At 33.3% G+C, this 8,350-nt stretch overlaps 1 non-coding gene across 1 annotated transcript; it reads left to right on the forward strand.

Moving 5' to 3' along the window:
* Positions 1–3,288: 3,288 nt before the first annotated feature.
* On the forward strand, positions 3,289–3,393 carry LOC115993412. The gene has a single exon (XR_004092953.1). It is a non-coding gene; the product is annotated as a small nucleolar RNA R71 (small nucleolar RNA).
* The last annotated feature ends 4,957 nt before the right edge of the window (positions 3,394–8,350 follow it).

Raw genomic sequence — 8,350 nt, forward strand, 5'->3', positions numbered from 1 at the left:
TTATTATTCACGAATCACAAATTGTGGAAAAAGAAGCTTTGGTTGATAGACTTTAATTTCCCATTTCCGTATCACTTGAAAAATAAAAATGCTAGAAATACAACTAAGATCCCGCACTTCCTACCTCGGAGAATTCGTTGAAATGGGTCCTCTTGAAGGTCCATGGTTCAGGAATATGCTTTAGCACTGGGAAAAGCAAGCGCACTACTCCTTCAATCATCACATGATCAGCTTCCTCTTGAGTTGCATAGTCAGACATCATGGCACATGGAAAAGCTAGGAGAAACCATTTGAAAACATAAACATATGCCCCTGTATAAAAGCTTCTATTATTTAGATGTTTTTAAAAAGTCTTTAAATTCATTTTAACGAAGGTCCAATTACAAAATCACTCTATTTCCTCTCATGAGCTTTGCCCTTTGCTTCATAGGATTTGGTTCATTTACAATAAAGCTTTCATCTTACACTCATGGGTTTTTATTAGAACATGCTTAGAGATTTTCAATCATTTGTCTCAAATATGGGCCAACAATGTATTCATCACATTTGGACTATTCTTTTCTTATATTCATTTGTCAAATTTTTATTTGAAGTAGCCTTTTAGCTAGAATATGTTGTAGCCTACCTCTCAAAGCCCATGAATCTCTCATCATTTTGAGCTTTTACATACAACAAGGAGGCCCAAGACTTTCTTGATTTTGGGCTTATGATAGCAACTAGGCTATGATCCTATGAACCTTTCAAGTTAAGATATACCTTTGTATTTTGGGATAAGCCTCTTATATGTGGGAACTTCTTTTCTTTTCATCCCAATGTCTTTGGGTATGACATAACTTTTGGGCCATCCTTCCAATTTTTATATCTTTTATTTGTCCTTTAGAATTAGGTGAACATAAGATATATGGTTAAACAAACAAGAGATAGAAATGTTATCCTCTTTTGATAGGATCTATGATCTCTCTATGTGTGAGTAAGCTCCTTAAAACTAAAGGGATATATCAATAGGTCACTCACAACTAAGTAGGCCATGATTCCAACCTTAGGCCTAAATGAACCATAATGGATTGCTGGCAAACTATTAACGTGCTCAAAGTCCATTATAAACAAATTATGAGTTGGTGGGATGAACTTCGGAAAGTCTTGGCCCAAATGGAGCGTTCACTTTTTCATCACCAATCATGGCAGAAGGACAAAAGAACCAAGTGAAAGTGTGTGCAAACAATATTAAACAAGCCTTTATCAAGTTTAAGAAATGGAACACATTAGAAACAAACTCTCTATCCCCAGTGGAATTACCATTGACATTGAGGGCGCAAGCGCCCACGACGGGCTTTTGGGCTTCTCCAAATTCGTGGGAAGTATTCCTTGGCCTAAAGTGGACCATGGCGGAGGGTGAAAATGGAGTCACTACCTAGTTTAGGTCTAGGAATCATAAATATATCATTATTCGTGGAAGGACTGATCTTCACTAGAGCATGTGTTTGGGGTTTAGTTATGGGGATGAGAAGATGTTAGGCACCCAACCCCACCCGACCCATGGGTCGGCTTCCACTCATTGTATTCCAAATCTTAATCTCATTCAAGGCATGTTTAACATGTTATTCTAACCCACATACACTTTAACATACATCTAAGAGCAAATATGGCATAAATATCCCCAAACCTAGCATTCATCTATCATAGTATCAAGCATATATCATCAAGGGCAGCAAGCATATCCAATGCATATTCAAAAAAACATGTTATAACATCTAAACATCAAAAGCATGGGATTCAATTAATCATATCATGTTCATTACCCATATCATACATCATCAAGCAAAAGAATGCATGTTCATGTGATTATGTATGACTTACCTTGCTTACCTCATTGCATCACAAAACCTATACATCAATGCGTAATCATATTCATATGCATGTTCATGGCATTAAAACTATCTAAAACCTTAGCAAACATCAAATAGATAAAACTAAACAAAACAACACAAAACAAAGAGATAAAGGCTTAAGTATAGGTAAACTAGGTTAAATAAAGGCCATAACAAATAAATAAAACAAAGGGAAAAACAACAGGAACAAATTAGGTTTTTTGGGCAAGAGTATGCGTGCGCATATATAGGGTATGCATGTGCATCCCAATTGTATGTGTACGCAGACCTGAAGCATGTGTACGCATACACACCCAAAGAACCCTAACCCTGAAAATGCAAAATAGAAACTCATAAAGTAGGAAATCTAACAACCTATCATGCTTTAAACACAGACACTATATAAAACTAAAACAAACAAACATTATAAACACATAAACACACACACACACACATATATAAACAACAAAAACAAAGGAAAGCAAGGAAAAGCGAAGAGCTAAAATTAAAAACTTTATCTCAACACTAGAACTCTTTAGAGCTTAATTTTAACCATTCCTCTCAGTCAATCTATTTACAACCAATTCAAAATGAGTTAGTAAACTTTAGAACTCAAAGATCAAGACTAGAAAATGTCGCAATCAAACAAAATTAGACCTGAGGATATTTTGTGAAAAAATCCCTCTTTGATTCACTATTTTTCTAGTGAATCTTGTGTGTTTTTCCACTATTTCGTCCTCCTTTGAAAAAAGTACATTTTATGGCTTTATATAGGCAAAAAATAGGGGGTTTGGGTTGGCTCTCAAATGATGTGGGATTCATTCCAAACCAAGTTTAGATGCAAAAAACTTTCCTTACATAGTTTTTAGAACCCTAGCATGCATACGCATGCATGTGTATGCATTGACCATGCGTACACATATCTTGAGTGTACGTATGCATACACGTGTATGCATGCACACACTCTAGGGTTTCCATAGCCTTTATTTTCCAAAAATAATTTTATTCTTCCAAAAATAAGTTGTATTTTTCATAAACACTTTCCCCAAGTCAATTTTCATCTCATTGGGTCCTAAACCAACCTTGGGCCTTAGAAAGAGTGGAGGCATTTGGTCTAGACTGATTGGGGAACGGGGGCCTAAGTCGTAAGAGGTATAAATGTGATGTCGACAACTATCTTCCTCTTTCATTTGGTAAATTCCTCCACTAGAAAGAGTGGAGGCATTTGGTCTAGACCGATTGGTACTCTCAACACTGTTGGGTCCAGTCCAAGTGTGGGCTTTTTCCACTAGGTCATTCAAATACTCTATGGCCTCATTGGGGTCTTTTTGCAAAAATTCCCTATTACACATCATCTCAACAAATTGACGCTCTCTATTGGTAAGTCCCTCATAAAAATAGCTCACATTGCGTCAACTCATAACCATGGTGAAGATACAAATTCAAAAGGTCTTTAAATCTTTCCCAAGCTTGGTACAAAGTCTCACTTTCGTTTTGTGAAAAAATTGAAATTTGTCCTTTGACAGCATTTGTTTTATATTCAGGAAAATATTTCTTGAAAAATTCATGTGTCATCTCACCCTATGTCCCAATCGACCTAGGTCTCAATGAATACAACCAACTTTTTGCTCTCTCTTTCAAGGAAAAAGGAAAAAAATTTCAATCTAATTATATCCATTGCTCCTAGTTGATAATATGGAAGGTAGCCACCACCTCTTCAAATTCTCTAATGTGCACATAAGGGTTCTCATTCTCCATACCATGAAAGATAGGGAGAAGTGGAATCATTCCTTGTTTAAAATCAAAGTTTTACACACGGGTTGGAAACATAATGCAAGATGGTGCACTATTACATGTTGGGTGCAAGTAATCACGTAAAGATTTAATGGGCAACTCGTCTTCATTCATGGTGTTAGATGTGTGTGAATATGTACTCAAAGAATTAGATGAATTGGATGAATAAAATAAATTTACTAAGAGAGCTTCAAAATCTGTATCAGGTCTCTTTTAAAATCTGTCGTATTCATCCCTATATCTATTTTGCATATCACAAAATTAAAAAGAAAGGAATGAGTTTACCGGGTTTGAAGAACTCAACACCAACCAACCTATTCTTCTTGTGCTCCTTGCTTTGCACCTTTTCCTCAGCAATGACGCCAAAAATTGATATCGTCCAATTTTGTAACGGATATTGTAGTGTAGCTAAGGTTGTCGTTCCACCAAGAAAAGGAAAACAAGAACATGTCAAAAGCACCAATAATATGTAGAAAAATATGATTGATACATAGGAAAAATAACATTTGGTAAATTCAATAATTAAAATCACTAGGACGTTAGGGTTTGTCCACCAATTTTGTTAAGCATCCACTACCAATCCAATTTAGTACACGATTGGGTAAGTAAACACATAAACTATCCGATTGGATGATTTAGAATTAAGTTTTATTAATAAAACTCTCTTTGGTTGATTATATTCATCAATTGTTTCAACAATTTAGTCTAGAAAATAATAACTTTGCTAGAAAAACTCAATAACATCGCATACCTTAGAGGCAATACTATGGCAAAAGTAATATCCAACAAGATTACCATGTTTTACTAGAAAAATTATAAAACCTTATTCTAAAAATAAGAAGATTCAAGAATAGACTTATGAAACAATTAAAAATTAAATATCAATCTAGAAAAACAATTATGAAAAGAGAACAATTGATTTCAATAATCAAAATGTGAAAAACATGCTTGGATTGAATAGTAAACAACTTACAAACATTGAGGATTCACCCCTAACCCTAACTTAGGTTCTTAAACTTACATAGAAAATAAAAAAAACTCTCAAAATTAATGAAAAATAAGGTTTTCCAACAGCCCAAGAACGTGGCTGCCCTTGTATCCTTTTAATATTTATAACATTCAAAACCCTAAAACACATGCTCTCCAAAAAGGAAAATATAAAATGTCAATTCCTGTTTTTCAACAATGAGTCAAGTTTTAGGTAGTTTTTGGCCTTGAATACAACAAATTCTGAAGTTCTGGTAAACTACAAAGTTTTAGATCTTTAAGTCCTCATTCCGTAGCCTCAAGAATCAAGTCAATCCGTCATGGATTAAAAAGATATGACCAAAATACCAAAACTGGTCAGAATATTTTCATGCCAGGATTTTTTCCATCTTTGGCTCAAATGAATTTCTCTCTTTCTTTTTATGTTTCTACACGTCTTTGACTCATTAAATTCTTCAAAAGTCACTTCTCAATCAATCTTCACCCTTGGATTCTCTTGGCTTCATTTTTGCATGCTTAGCTCATTAGTTTAAATCTTGTACAAGTGAAAAATACACGTAATGAGTATATTTTAGAGAATACTTGCAAACTCTCATATTTATGAATAAGTGTGGGAATAAACACAAAATAGATGTGATAAAGTCTACCAAAATTAAGATAATATTGTACTTTTAAGCTTTTATCAATGGGCTATCACTTTAATCCCACATATTCTTTGAATTTGATTAACTATAATACATATGTTGGAATTGGACCTCCTGTTAAGATTAAATAGCTGGACCCAAATTTAGCTTTTATTGCATCTGTACCGCACTTTGTTTCTGGGTTTTGATCTTCATGACCCATCCCTACTATGCCTAAGTAAATCACTCACGTCCAAATATTTTTGGTTGATATCTGCTTTAAAGTTGTTTTAAATAGCACATACAAAAGTATACAGTTTTGTTGGATATGACTTGTGTCTAGTGCATTTATGTACTAGACATGATAAGATTTTGGACACGTGTCCAAATCATATCATGTTCAGTGTACAAATGCATAGGACACAAGCTTTAATTGTCTTTGTTACTTGATAAATCGAATATATTCAATTGCTGTTGAAACCGCAACTGAGTTTTAAAGATGGTAAAAGCAAAATTTCCTATTTATCGTGCACTCTGTCTTGAACATTCTTTTGGTACAAGTACTAAAACTATTGTTTAAAAGCAAAGGAACATGGGCCCAAATTAAGCGATATCAATGTACTAATAATGAACACAAGTCACATTAAATGTGGGGTATTGGACCTCCCATCTATCTCAAGAATTGTACCCACTTACACTTTTTTTTTTTTTTTTTTTTTTGGAACGTACCCACTTACAATTTACAACTGGAAAGTGGCAAATGCCAAGGAAATGTGAGCCCGCAATGGTACGTAAAATGTACAAATAATTGTAGTCTTTTTTTTAAGCCTCAAATTGGTTTTCCAAACACGTTAAGAGCATCTCTAATAGTTTCTCTAAAACTAATTTTGGAGAACAAACACACCAAAAACTCACTCCAATAGCTTCTCTAAAAGTAAAACTTTTTCAAATTTTTTTTGAAGTTGCTATAGTCATTCTCTTTATCTAGAGAATACTATAGTAACTTCAAATGAATTTTTCTACTTAAAAAAATCATACAACTCATTCTCTCTCCTCTCACCACGGCTACAAACACAACAATTTTTTCTCTCAAACATCTCTAAACTCAAGCATAATCAAAATACAAACTCAAAAACATAATCTTAAAATTAATCAAATCATAACAATAAAAGGAAAAAAAAAATTACAGACACAAGCCATCTAACCCATTTGGACTGCGTTGGGGAGAAAGACGAGTTGCGATGGCGGAGGAGAGTCATCTAACTCATTTGTTCTTTCTCTCTCTACCTCTTTCTCCATTTCTTATCACAGAGAGAGCTAGAGAATGTTCTCGAATCAAGTAGAAAAAGAAAAAAAAAAGTATAGAAAGAGAGAGTTGGAGAAAGAAAGTGGAGGTTCTGGAATCAAGTGGAAAGTAGAGAGAAAAAAAAAAAAAAAAGGATGGAGATATATGGGTATACGTGTGTGGTGGAGAAAAAACAAGAAAAAAAAAAAAGAAAAGGAAATGTATGGATGAAAGAAATGAAAAATAATATAAAGAATAAGAAATGACAATTTAGAAATGTTACCACAATATTTTCACACAATTTTCACAATAAATCTTAAGTAACATATTGTTATTAGCTAATGTCGGTGAATAAAAATATATTTTTAGTAGTGAGTTCAAATTAGAACTAGTAACAACTTTCTATATAAGATTTTGTTATGATTCTTGTGTAAGTATTGCAAAAAATATTGTGGATGTAACACTTTTTGTTGAAAAATATAATTGTTGAGAATGAATAGAGGAAGAAAAAATAAAGATTAAAAAAGAATAAAGAATGAATGAAGAAATAATATTTAAATGAGATGAAGAAAGGATAGAGAATCTGTTGGAATGTGTATTTGAAAAAGTGGGTAGATAAAAAGTAAATGTTACTATTTATTGTTCAAACAGTACAAAAATTTAGACAAGCTGTTGCAAATACTCTTAGGCAATAGCCAATCAACACTTCCTACCATGAACCACCCATTCTAAACAATTCCTTGGTGCGATTTCTTTCACAGTCGCATTATTCATTGAATTTCCATCCATTTAGTGGTCTCATAGTCACATTCTTAAGTTAAGGAGCATTTAGTTTGCTATGATATATCCTTAATGTGTTCCACGTTACGATGATATGACATTAAGGTTTTTGATTTATTTATTTTTTTCTAATATTACCATAATTTAAAATTACAAAATATATCACATTATCTTAATTCCACCATCTTTCTAAACATTGTAATATTGTTGTATTCTTGTATTAAGATTACATTAATGTAAGATCACAATAACATAATATTATGGGGTAATATAACATCACGACGAACCAAACGCTCCTTTGAGATTCTAGTAATGTTATATCACCCAGAAGTGAAATTAAATAAAGCTAGCTATTATTAATTTTCTACATGCAATATTCTTTGACACTGATGACTTTTGAGTTTTGAGAGATTAATGTTGTGAAAATGGTTGTGTGCACATGCATAGCATAGTGTACAAGCTTGTAAACATGTGCATTGAGACTAGGCCTATTGACTATTGTAATTTTCACCTCTTGTTGTTTTCACGGAAAAAAAATATATGATTCAAATTCTCACTCTTTTATTGTAACTATGAAATTATAATTTTTTTTTTTTTTTTTTTTAAAGACGTGCTTGATTAGAGAAGTTGTTGAGTAGTTAGACGTTGTTAGGCCAGCTGGTAGTTGGTTAGCGCAAGTCTCCTTATTTGCATGTTAACAAGGTTGTCAATGGCCTTATGAAATGCCATTGACGTTGTTTGTGAAGTTGAAAGTGCACATTTTAGAATTTTGGCAAACAATTTCACAAACATAGAATCAATTACATCTTCTGGCTTGCTTCCTGGGAATGTAAAAGGAGCATCAAAAGGAAAAAGCCTCTATTGATCCCAACTTCACTTCTTTCAATTAAGAATCCAGACTCCAGATCGCCCATTTATTAACCACTCTTTCATTCCGAGTTAAAGTTAACGTGTAATGGGATGTCCGCTATAAAGTTTTGGTTTAGAATTGGCATGTTGTATCACTAAAATGT

This window comes from Quercus lobata, chromosome 5, assembly GCF_001633185.2.
Source record: "Quercus lobata isolate SW786 chromosome 5, ValleyOak3.0 Primary Assembly, whole genome shotgun sequence".
In the NCBI taxonomy this organism is placed as follows: domain Eukaryota; kingdom Viridiplantae; phylum Streptophyta; class Magnoliopsida; order Fagales; family Fagaceae; genus Quercus; species Quercus lobata.